The sequence below is a fragment of the Trichomycterus rosablanca genome, chromosome 1 (genome assembly GCF_030014385.1).
Source record: "Trichomycterus rosablanca isolate fTriRos1 chromosome 1, fTriRos1.hap1, whole genome shotgun sequence".
NCBI classification, from domain to species: domain Eukaryota; kingdom Metazoa; phylum Chordata; class Actinopteri; order Siluriformes; family Trichomycteridae; genus Trichomycterus; species Trichomycterus rosablanca.
In genome coordinates, this window is record NC_085988.1 from 84640112 (window position 1) to 84649980 (window position 9869).

Here is a 9869-nt window from a genome sequence, read left to right on the forward strand (position 1 = left end):
CATTTAGGAGACGCTTTTATCCAAAGCAACTTACAGTACTGTGACACTATATTGTCTAAGCAATTATAGGTTAACTTGGGGGTGGTGGGGGCTTGAATCGGTGACCTTCTCATTACTAGTCAAGTACTTTAATCACTAAGGTACAACTGCTTCCCTCAACTACACGTACATCACATTTAAATTTTTGGCATTTTGCAGACGCTTTTATCCAAAGCGACATAGAATTATCATAGAATACAGTTTAAGCAATTGAGTGTTGAGAGCCTTGCTCAAGGGGCCAACAGTGACAACTTGGTGGTGGGGCTTGAACCGGCGACCTTCTGATTACTAGTCAAGTACCTTAATCACTAAGCTGCAACTGCTGCCCTCAACTACAAGTATATTACATTTACATTTACATTTACCGCATTTAACGGACGCTTTTATCCAAAGTGACTTACAATTGTCGTTAAATACAGTTTGAGCAATTGAGGTTTGAGAGCCTTGCTCAAGGGCCCAACAGTGAAAAGTTGGGGGGGGCTTGAACCAGCGACCTTCTGATTACTAGTCAAGTACCTTAATCACTAAGCTACAACTGCTGCCCTCAACTACAAGTATATTACATTTTTGGCATTTAGCAACTTACAATTGTTGTTAATAATACAGTTTGAGCAATTGAGGGTTGAGAGCCTTGCTCAAGGGCCCAACAGTGGCAACTTGGTGGTGGTGGTGGGGCTTAAACCGTCAACCTTCTGATTACTAGTCAAGTATCTTAACTTCTAAGCTACAACTGCTGCCCTCAACTACAAGCAGGGATGGACTGGCCATCGGGAGGGTCGGGAGTTTTCCCGGTGGGCCGCTCTGTATGTGGGCCGCTGAGAGAGTGAAAAATAAATTCTGTTTTAAATATTCCTGAATAATAATCCTGAAGTGTGCATTGGCCCACCACAGTATCCTCACTGCATGTCCATTGGCCAATCACAGAAATGTCCCTCCCCCAGGATAAACCGTAATCACAAGCACCAGTACAAACACTATGAATGAGTGCGAGATGGAGAAAGGGTCGAAAAAGCGTAAAGGAGGCGCAGAAAAAGCCCGTGATAAAAAACAGAAAAAGCTGCAAGCAGATGCAGAAAAGTGCAGGAAACTGGACAACCTGTTTGGCAGTGAGGAACTACAGCATATCCAGAGAGCAGAAAAGGAAAAGTTAGAGTTCAGAGCCTCTGCTTCGTTAGTAACGCCGTTTAAGAAGAGACTGTGGGCCCATCTCAAATGTCGCCTATGCCCTACTTAGGGTACTGCCTAACAGTACAAAACATTTCTTTTAACAGTCACTAATGATTAATAAGTAGTTATCTAAGCTACTGTTGGATATCAGGGGCTTTAAACCAGCCGTTTTAAGGACGATTTCTGTAAAAGTTCTATGATGTCATGTCCAACATAGTGCACTACATAGGGCGGTGGATATAATTTGAGACGGTACCATTAGTCTCTGCTGTTCAGAAAAAGTAAACACTATCTTGTCCTCTATAATACAGAAAGGAAAAATGCAGTTCAGGACATTTTTAGAGTGATTATGTGCATAGCTCACATGGTTAATTTCCCTTGTCAACATATAAAGTATTTATTTCTTTGCTCATCGGAGCAATGCACTAATTTGGAACAAACATGAATCACGTGTGAATAAAAGTGCGAAAAAAGCATATTTACCAGTGTTAAAGGTTTAATGAAAGAAAGGTTTCATTTTATTTCTTGCGGTTTAATGAGACAGGATGGGGAAATCCAATAGAACCATTTAAGAAATTGTAAATTTTATGTGTGTGATAGATGGATAGAACTATTAATCCCAAAGGAAAGTGTTGGAAATATATATATATATATATATATATATATATTTGTTTGTAGTTATTTTTTTATTATTTAAATTTTTATTATAGTGAGTTATTAACTTTAGTGGTAAGATAGATGAAAACTATTAATATCAATCATCTAACATTTGATTAGGGGGTGATATGTGTGGCGCAATGTGCTTGTAGTGGGCTGGTCAAGAAAAAAGTCCAGGGCTGAATTTTGTTCCCAGTCCAGCCCTGACTACAAGTACATTACATTTACATTTTTGGCATTTAGCAACTTACAATTGTCATTGAATACAGTTTGAGCAATTGAGGTTTGAAAGCCTTGCTCAAGGGCCCAACAGTGGCAACTTGGTGGTGGGGCTTGAACCGGCGACCTTCTGATTACTAGTCAAGTACCTTAATCACTAAGCTACAACTGCTGCCCTCAACTACTAGTATATTACATTCACATTTAGCGGATGCTTTTATCCAAAGCAATTGAGGGTTAAGAGCCTTGCTCAGGGGCCCAACGGTGGCAACTTGGTGGTGGTGGTGGGGCTTAAACCGGCGACCTTCTGATTACTAGTCAAGTACCTCACCCGCTGAGCTACCACTGACCCAATGATGGATTCTCTGCTGGACAGTTGCTGGCTCTTCTGTTGGCCTCCTGCACTTCTATATTTTAAAACGGTGATGTCCAGCTTGGTCCAGCGCGTTTTTTTCACTGGCACAGATGCTAGTGTCCTTTATTCTTTATCTTATTCTTGGGAACTGAGCCAGTGTTGCAGTACTTTATAGCATCTGCAACAGAACCGCCCTGGACAGGTGAGTTGCTTCCAGAGGCGGCGTGGTATTTTTTTGGTCTACGCTGGTAATGAGTGGCATGTTCAGGGTAATGATGTTCATGTAGCCTGTATGGACAACAGGGTGTGTGGAATGGAACAGGTCCACAGTGGACATTAGTGTTACGTATATTATTGCCACGAGTTTGTGATCCCCAGTGTAAGGAACAGGGAGTAGGGGGACGTTTTAGGCGCCGAGGTAATTCCCTGGTTGTTTTTGTTGCCTAAACTACAAAGAGGCTCTAAGTGATCGTCCCACACAGCACAGAAAGCCCACACCTTTAATTAAATCCAAACTAAAAGCCCCGCACCAGACAGGTAGGGACATGTCTTATGAGCAGCAGACATGTTCTGTTTGGATTGTTTCTTCTAAACTCAGCCTGGTTTGAGCAGGACAGGTGGTAGGTGGTCCACACTTATACACTGAATAATTTATAAGCTACACCTACAATACTGATTTAACTTTGTGGGTATTCAATCACTGACTAGTTCATTTGTTGCTCTGTACACTTTTTCGCACTTTTCCCCTTGTACCTCATTTTTCAATCAAAAGGGACCCCCATAGAACCCCCACTATATATGTAATACACAACACTAACATGGTGATTCTATTATAGTGTTGGTTATTCTGTGTTGCATCAGTGTAGCAGGTACAGCAGTGTTGTTGGGATTTTGAAATACGTCACTGGTAATGCTTGGGAGGAGAATATCGCTCCAACTGGAAATAATAAGCCAATAGCATCCTGTGATCAGAAAGTGTCATGAAAAAAACCCCAACAACACTGCTGCACGTACTACCACATCATTACCACATCATTACTCATCACCCAAGTAATACAAGACTAGTGGGAGTTGTACAGGGCTCCTTTTTGATTAATAAGTGGGGTACAGGAGGAGACAGAGCAACATATTGGCTACAGTCAGTCAATGTATGACCATAATCTGTATAAAGGTAGCTTCTAAGATAATCAGTGAATGTACAAAACAACTAGGTGTACCTAATAAAGTGCTCAGTGAGAAATGCGAGTCATTGTTTTGGTGCCACGTGCGTCTGTCATCGTTGGCATGTCGTGTTCCTGAAGGTTGCAGTAATGACTCAGACTTGTTCGAGAGCAACGTGTTCCTTTAAACTCAACATGTTCAGACTTGTAACCTGAAATGATGACTGAATGCCAAGTTGCTAAAGGTGCTGGAAAAATGCCCAACACCACTTACCTTAATTATATGGACATTTTTGAAAAGGCAAACTAGCAAAATGCTTTCTCATGAAAGTATTTATAGAAACAGATATAATACTGGTCTAGTAATCTTGAGGTTGTTGGTTCAAACCTTATCACTGTCATTGCTGGGCTCTCAAACCTCAAGTGCTTGGATTGTATTCGATCAAGACTAAAGGCATCTCACTTTTAATCTCACGGCTGGACTACTGCAACTCCCTCCTGGCAGGAGCTCCCAAGTCCACTATTAAACCCTTGCAGCTCATTCAAAATGCAGCTGCCCGTCTGGTTTTTAACCAGCCCAAACACTGCCATATCATCACCCCACTGCTGCCACATCATCACCCCACTGCTGCCACATCACCCCACTGCTGCGTTCTCTTCACTGGCTTCCTGTAGCTGCACACATTCAGTTTGAAACACTGATGCTCGCCTACAAAGCCAAAAACCAGCACCGAGCTACCTTCGTGGTCTAATCAAACCCCGCTCTGTACCACGCAACCTCCGAGCCACCAGTCTCGCTCGACTTGAGCCTCCACCCAGGACTAAAGGAAGACAAGCATCAAGGCTCTTCTCTGTTCTAGCACCCAAGTGGTGGAACGAACTTCCTCTGTCTGTCCGAACATCTGAGTCTCTTGCTGTCTTTAAAAAACGATTAAAAACCTTCATCACCTTTTTACTAAACACTTAAGCTGACTTATTTACTAACATTTTTCTTCCATTTCAAAAAAACAAAAAACAAACACACTTTGGTTCTGACAGGTTTCAGCAGATGTGTTCTTCGACTGTTGTTTACTAAAACTTGAGAAATGAAATGTTTACTATGGAAGCACTTCTGTAAGTCGCTCTGGATAAGAGCGTCTGCTAAATGCAGAAAATGTAAATGTAAAAATGTAAATCTGCCAAGTGCCAGAAATGTAAACGAATATTAAAAAGATTCAGGTTTTTGATTGCTATGCATCGCAGACCTACTGAGTACTCCCAAAAAACACGATTTGATGGTCCTGACATTGTCAGAGGATGACCAGGTCATCTTGAGAATGGTCCACCACCCAAACAACATCTTGATACAGAGAGTATTCAGTGGTGGGCTAATAATGTTGGGCAAAAAATGGACCAAACCTCCTTCAAAACAACAAGCATTAGGATGACCCAAGATTAGTGCACTGTGGTATGTTTATTATTGATTACACACCCATAAGCAGTGGGTGTGGATCGATCCTTGAACACGTCCTTAAACACAATCATGTCCGGGCAAAGTACATCACACACACAACGGGCAAAAACACGAGACCTTTGGTGTATTTTAAATGGTAAACTCAGTCATTTTATTCACATTATTATTTATTAATGTTTTCTTCTCCCTATTTCATCCACAAAAATATAAAAGAAGCCATAACATTAAAACCACCTCCTTGTTTCTACACTCACTGTCCATTTTATCAGCTCCACTTACCATATAGAAGCACTTTGTAGTTCTACAATTACTGACTGTAGTCCATCTGTTTCTCTAAATACTTTGTTACCCCCTTTAATGCTGTTCTTCAATGGTCAGGACCCCCACAGGACCACCACAGAGCAGGTATTATTTAGGTGGTGGATCATTCTCAGCACTGCAGTGACACTGACATGGTGCTGGTGTGTTAGTGTGTGTTGTGCTGGTATGAGTGGATCAGACACAGCAGCGCTGCTGGAGTTTTTAAACACCTCACTGTCACTGCTGGACTGAGAATCGTCCACCAACCAAAAACATATCCAGCCAACAGTGCCCCGTGGGCAGCGTCCTGTAACCACTGATGAAGGTCTAGAAGATGACCAAGAAACAAGTGTAGAAATGTAGAAACAAGGAGAAATGGGTTAATAATACAATTTCTGGCAACCAAGCTACGACTGATGAAAACCTTGGTCTGGCCAGTAGTCACATATGAATGTGAAGCCCGGACATTGAAGAAAGATCTCATGAAGGAAGATGATGACCGCTGTAGCAACCTCTGTCCCTCAGGTATAGTCAGCTATATCCGTTTGGGAATCGAACTAGAGAACTAATTTTATCTAAGCACAAAATGAAACAGTAAAATTGAAATTTAGGGGCCTTCTCAGGGGCCCAAACGTGGCTCCTTTAGCTCTACAGTCTTCAAGAACGTCTGGTGTAGAGGAACCTTCAAAGAGGATCAACCTCAACCCCAGTGAACACCTTTGGGTCGTGTTGGAGCACTGACCGTGAGCCAGGCCTCATCGTCCCGCAGCCCATGTTAATATAAATCCATGGTTTTGGAATAGGATGTCCAACCCATGGTTGGTGTCCAAATACTTTTAGAATTTTAACATTTAGTGTATTTATAGTCTAAGATTGTTGCTTTTACTCAGACGTCTCTTTACTTACATACATACACAGGAGAGAAGAGCTGCAGTGATTCCATGTGACCCAGCCTGAGACGTCTGAGGAAAATATCTGGTCGACCCTTCCTTTCAGATAAGATAAAAGTCATTTGTGAAATAGTGATTGGAGTTGAAGCAGTGTAGGTTTTCGGGACAGAGGTCACAGTCGACTTGGCAAAAACGAGTGAATTCCTGAAGCCAGACTAGTGACAATAAGAGCAGATTAAATTACAACCCCAAATCAGAAAACGTTGGGACAGTATGGAAAATAAAATAAAATAAAAACACAGAGTTTCTTACATTGACTTTTATTTGATGTCAGACAGGATGAACCTGAGATATTTCATGTTTTATCTGCTCAGTTTCATTTCATTTATTAATAAACATCCATTCCTGCATTTCAGGCCTGCAACACATTCCAGAAAAAGTTGGGACGGGGAGAGGCTGAGAGTATCTGATGAGTAAAGATGATCAGAGGATCCAGTTTGTCCACAAATGTGTGAGAAAATGATTGAAATGTTTAAAAACAATGAACCTCAAAGAAAGATTGGAAGGGATTTGCATGTTCTCTCTCTACAGTGCAGAATATCATTAAACCATTCAAGGAATCAGGAGGAATTTCAGTGCGTAAAGACCAAGGACACAAGCTTAATCTGAACGCTCGTGATCTTCCATCCCTCAGACGCATCAAGAACCTCCACTCAACACTAGCTGATATAACCACATGGGTGAGGGATTAGTTTATCAAACCTTTATCAGCTCTACAATACAGAGTTACTGCACTAATCATACTTAACACTTTACTGTGCAAACAAGAAGCCTTATGTTAACCATGTCCAGAAGCGGCGTCGACTTCTCTGGGCTCGGAGGCATCTAGGATGGACCATCACACAGTGGAAACGTGTATTGTGGTCAGATGAATCATCATTCCAGGTCTTTTTTAAAAAAAACCAAAGATGAAAAGGATCCAGACTGTTATCAGTGACAGGTCCAAAAGCCAGAGTCTGTAACATTAAATCACTCTGTCTCCTCTGTGCCAAAACGTCTTTTAAGTGTGGTAAAAAGGAACGGCAGCATTACAAAGTGGTAAATGCTTTACTGTCCCAACCTTTTTTTGGAATGTGTTGCAGGTCTGAAATGCAGGAATGGATGTTTATTAATAAATGAAATGAAGTTGAGAAGATAAAAGATGAAATATCTCAGGTTCATCCTGTCTGACATCTAATAAAAGTCAAAGTAAATGTAAGAAACTAATAAATCAGACCAGACCAAAAAACATGAGACAATAAAAGAAAACATTAGCTGAGTGTAAATACAAGATTTTAATTTGAATTTTATATTGCATATTTATTACAAAATATTAACAGAAGAAAACAAAACCTTCAAAGTCTCCCAGTCTGTACTGGAACAAATTCACATCACTGACGAGAGCTCCAGTTAGAGCCCATACGATTCTCAACCTTCATTTGGCCTCAAGTTCAAGGTACACTATATGACCAAAAGTATTTGGACACCCGACCGTGTTCTTGTTGGACGTACCATTTTAAAAGCTAATGTGATCTTTCTTCTGAGAGTGTATGTGGGGATTTGTGCTCATTCGGTCAAAAAAGCATTTGTATGGCTTGGAACTTTAATTAAATAATTTTAAGGGGTGTCCTAATACTTTTGTCCATATAGTGCACATCAACCCAACACCATTAAGCAACAACTAACACCAATAATCTCAACTGAATCCATCAAACCCTCAACATTCACTATGAATTTCTCTATTGCATGGTAAGCACGGCCGCTCAAGTGGTCCGGGATTTCTTATGCACTAGTTGACCACTGCGGAGACCCCGGGCGCTTCAGAGAAACAACCGCCCGTGTCAAACACTATTAAATCAACTATTAATTACAAAAGACATCTTTTACCATCAGACATCCCTTCAATAAAAACCATTACTGACCATTCTAAACCATCAAACACCATTACTGACCATTCTAAACCATCAAACACCATTACTGACCATTCTAAACCATCAAACACCATTACTGACCATTCTAAACCATCACACATCATCCCAGATCATCAAACACCATCACTGTCCATTCTAAACCATCACACATCATTATTAATGATTAAACACCATCGCTGAGCATTCTAAACCATCACACATCATCACTGATGATCAAACACCATCATTGATGACTCCAAACAAAGACCTTGACTAATGATCAAACACCATCACTGTCCATTCTAAACCATCAAACCTCATTATTAATGATCAAACACCATCACTGTCCATTCTAAACCATCAAATATCATCTTCTTATCAGAGAACATCAAACACCATTGCTGACCATTCTAAACCACCAAACCTCATTATTAATGAATAAATACCATCACTGACCATTCTAAACCATCAAACACTGTTATTGATAATCAAATGCCATTACTGACCATTCTAAACCATCAAACACCATCACTGACCATTCTAAACCATCAAACACCATCACTGACCATTCTAAACCATCACTCCATTCTAAACCATCAAACATCATCATTAATGATTAAACACCATTGCTGACCATTCTAAACCATCACTCCATTCTAAACCATCAAACATCATTATTAATGATTAAACACCATTGCTGACCATTCTAAACCATCAAACACCATCACTAATGACAAAACACTATTATTGATTACTCTAAACACCTTAATTGATGATCAAACACAATCGATGAACCATCAAACATCATCACTGACCATTCCAAACCATGAAACACCATCACGGACCATTCTAAACCATCAAACACCATCACGGACCATTCTAAACCATCAAACACCATTACGGACCATTCTAAACCATCAAACACCATCACGGACCATTCTAAACCATCAAACACCATCACGGACCATTCTAAACCATCAAACACCGTCACGGACCATTCTAAACCATCAGACATCATTATTGATCATCAAACACCATTGCTGACCATTCTAAACCATCAGACATCATTATTGATCATCAAACACCATCACTGACCATTCTAAGCCATCAAACACCATCACTTACCATTCTAAATCATCTGTTTCAGTACAACATGAGTGTTTGTTGGCGTTGCTAAATGATGTTGGGTTGATGGACTGGCCACAAAAATACAGAAACAGAATTGGCTGCATCGTTCACATTATTAAATACTGTAAAGACCCGTCAGAACTTCTGTAGATAGACCCATCAGAAGTTCAGTAGTAAGACCCACTACATCAGAACTTCTGTAGATAGACCTATCAGAACTTCTGTAGTAAGACCCACTACATCAGAACTTCTGCAGATAGACCTATCAGAACTTCTATAGTGAGACCCACTACATCAGAACTTCTGTAGATAGACCTATCAGAACTTCTGTAGTAAGACCCACTACATCAGAACTTCTGCAGATAGACCTATCAGAACTTCTATAGTGAGACCTACTACATCAGAACTTCTGTAGATAGACCTATCAGAACTTCTGTAGTAAGACCCACTACATCAGAACTTTTGTAGATAGACCTATCAGAACTTCTGTAGTAAGACCCACTACATCAGAACTTCTGTAGTAACTTCTGTAGAAGGTACGTTCTTCACTAA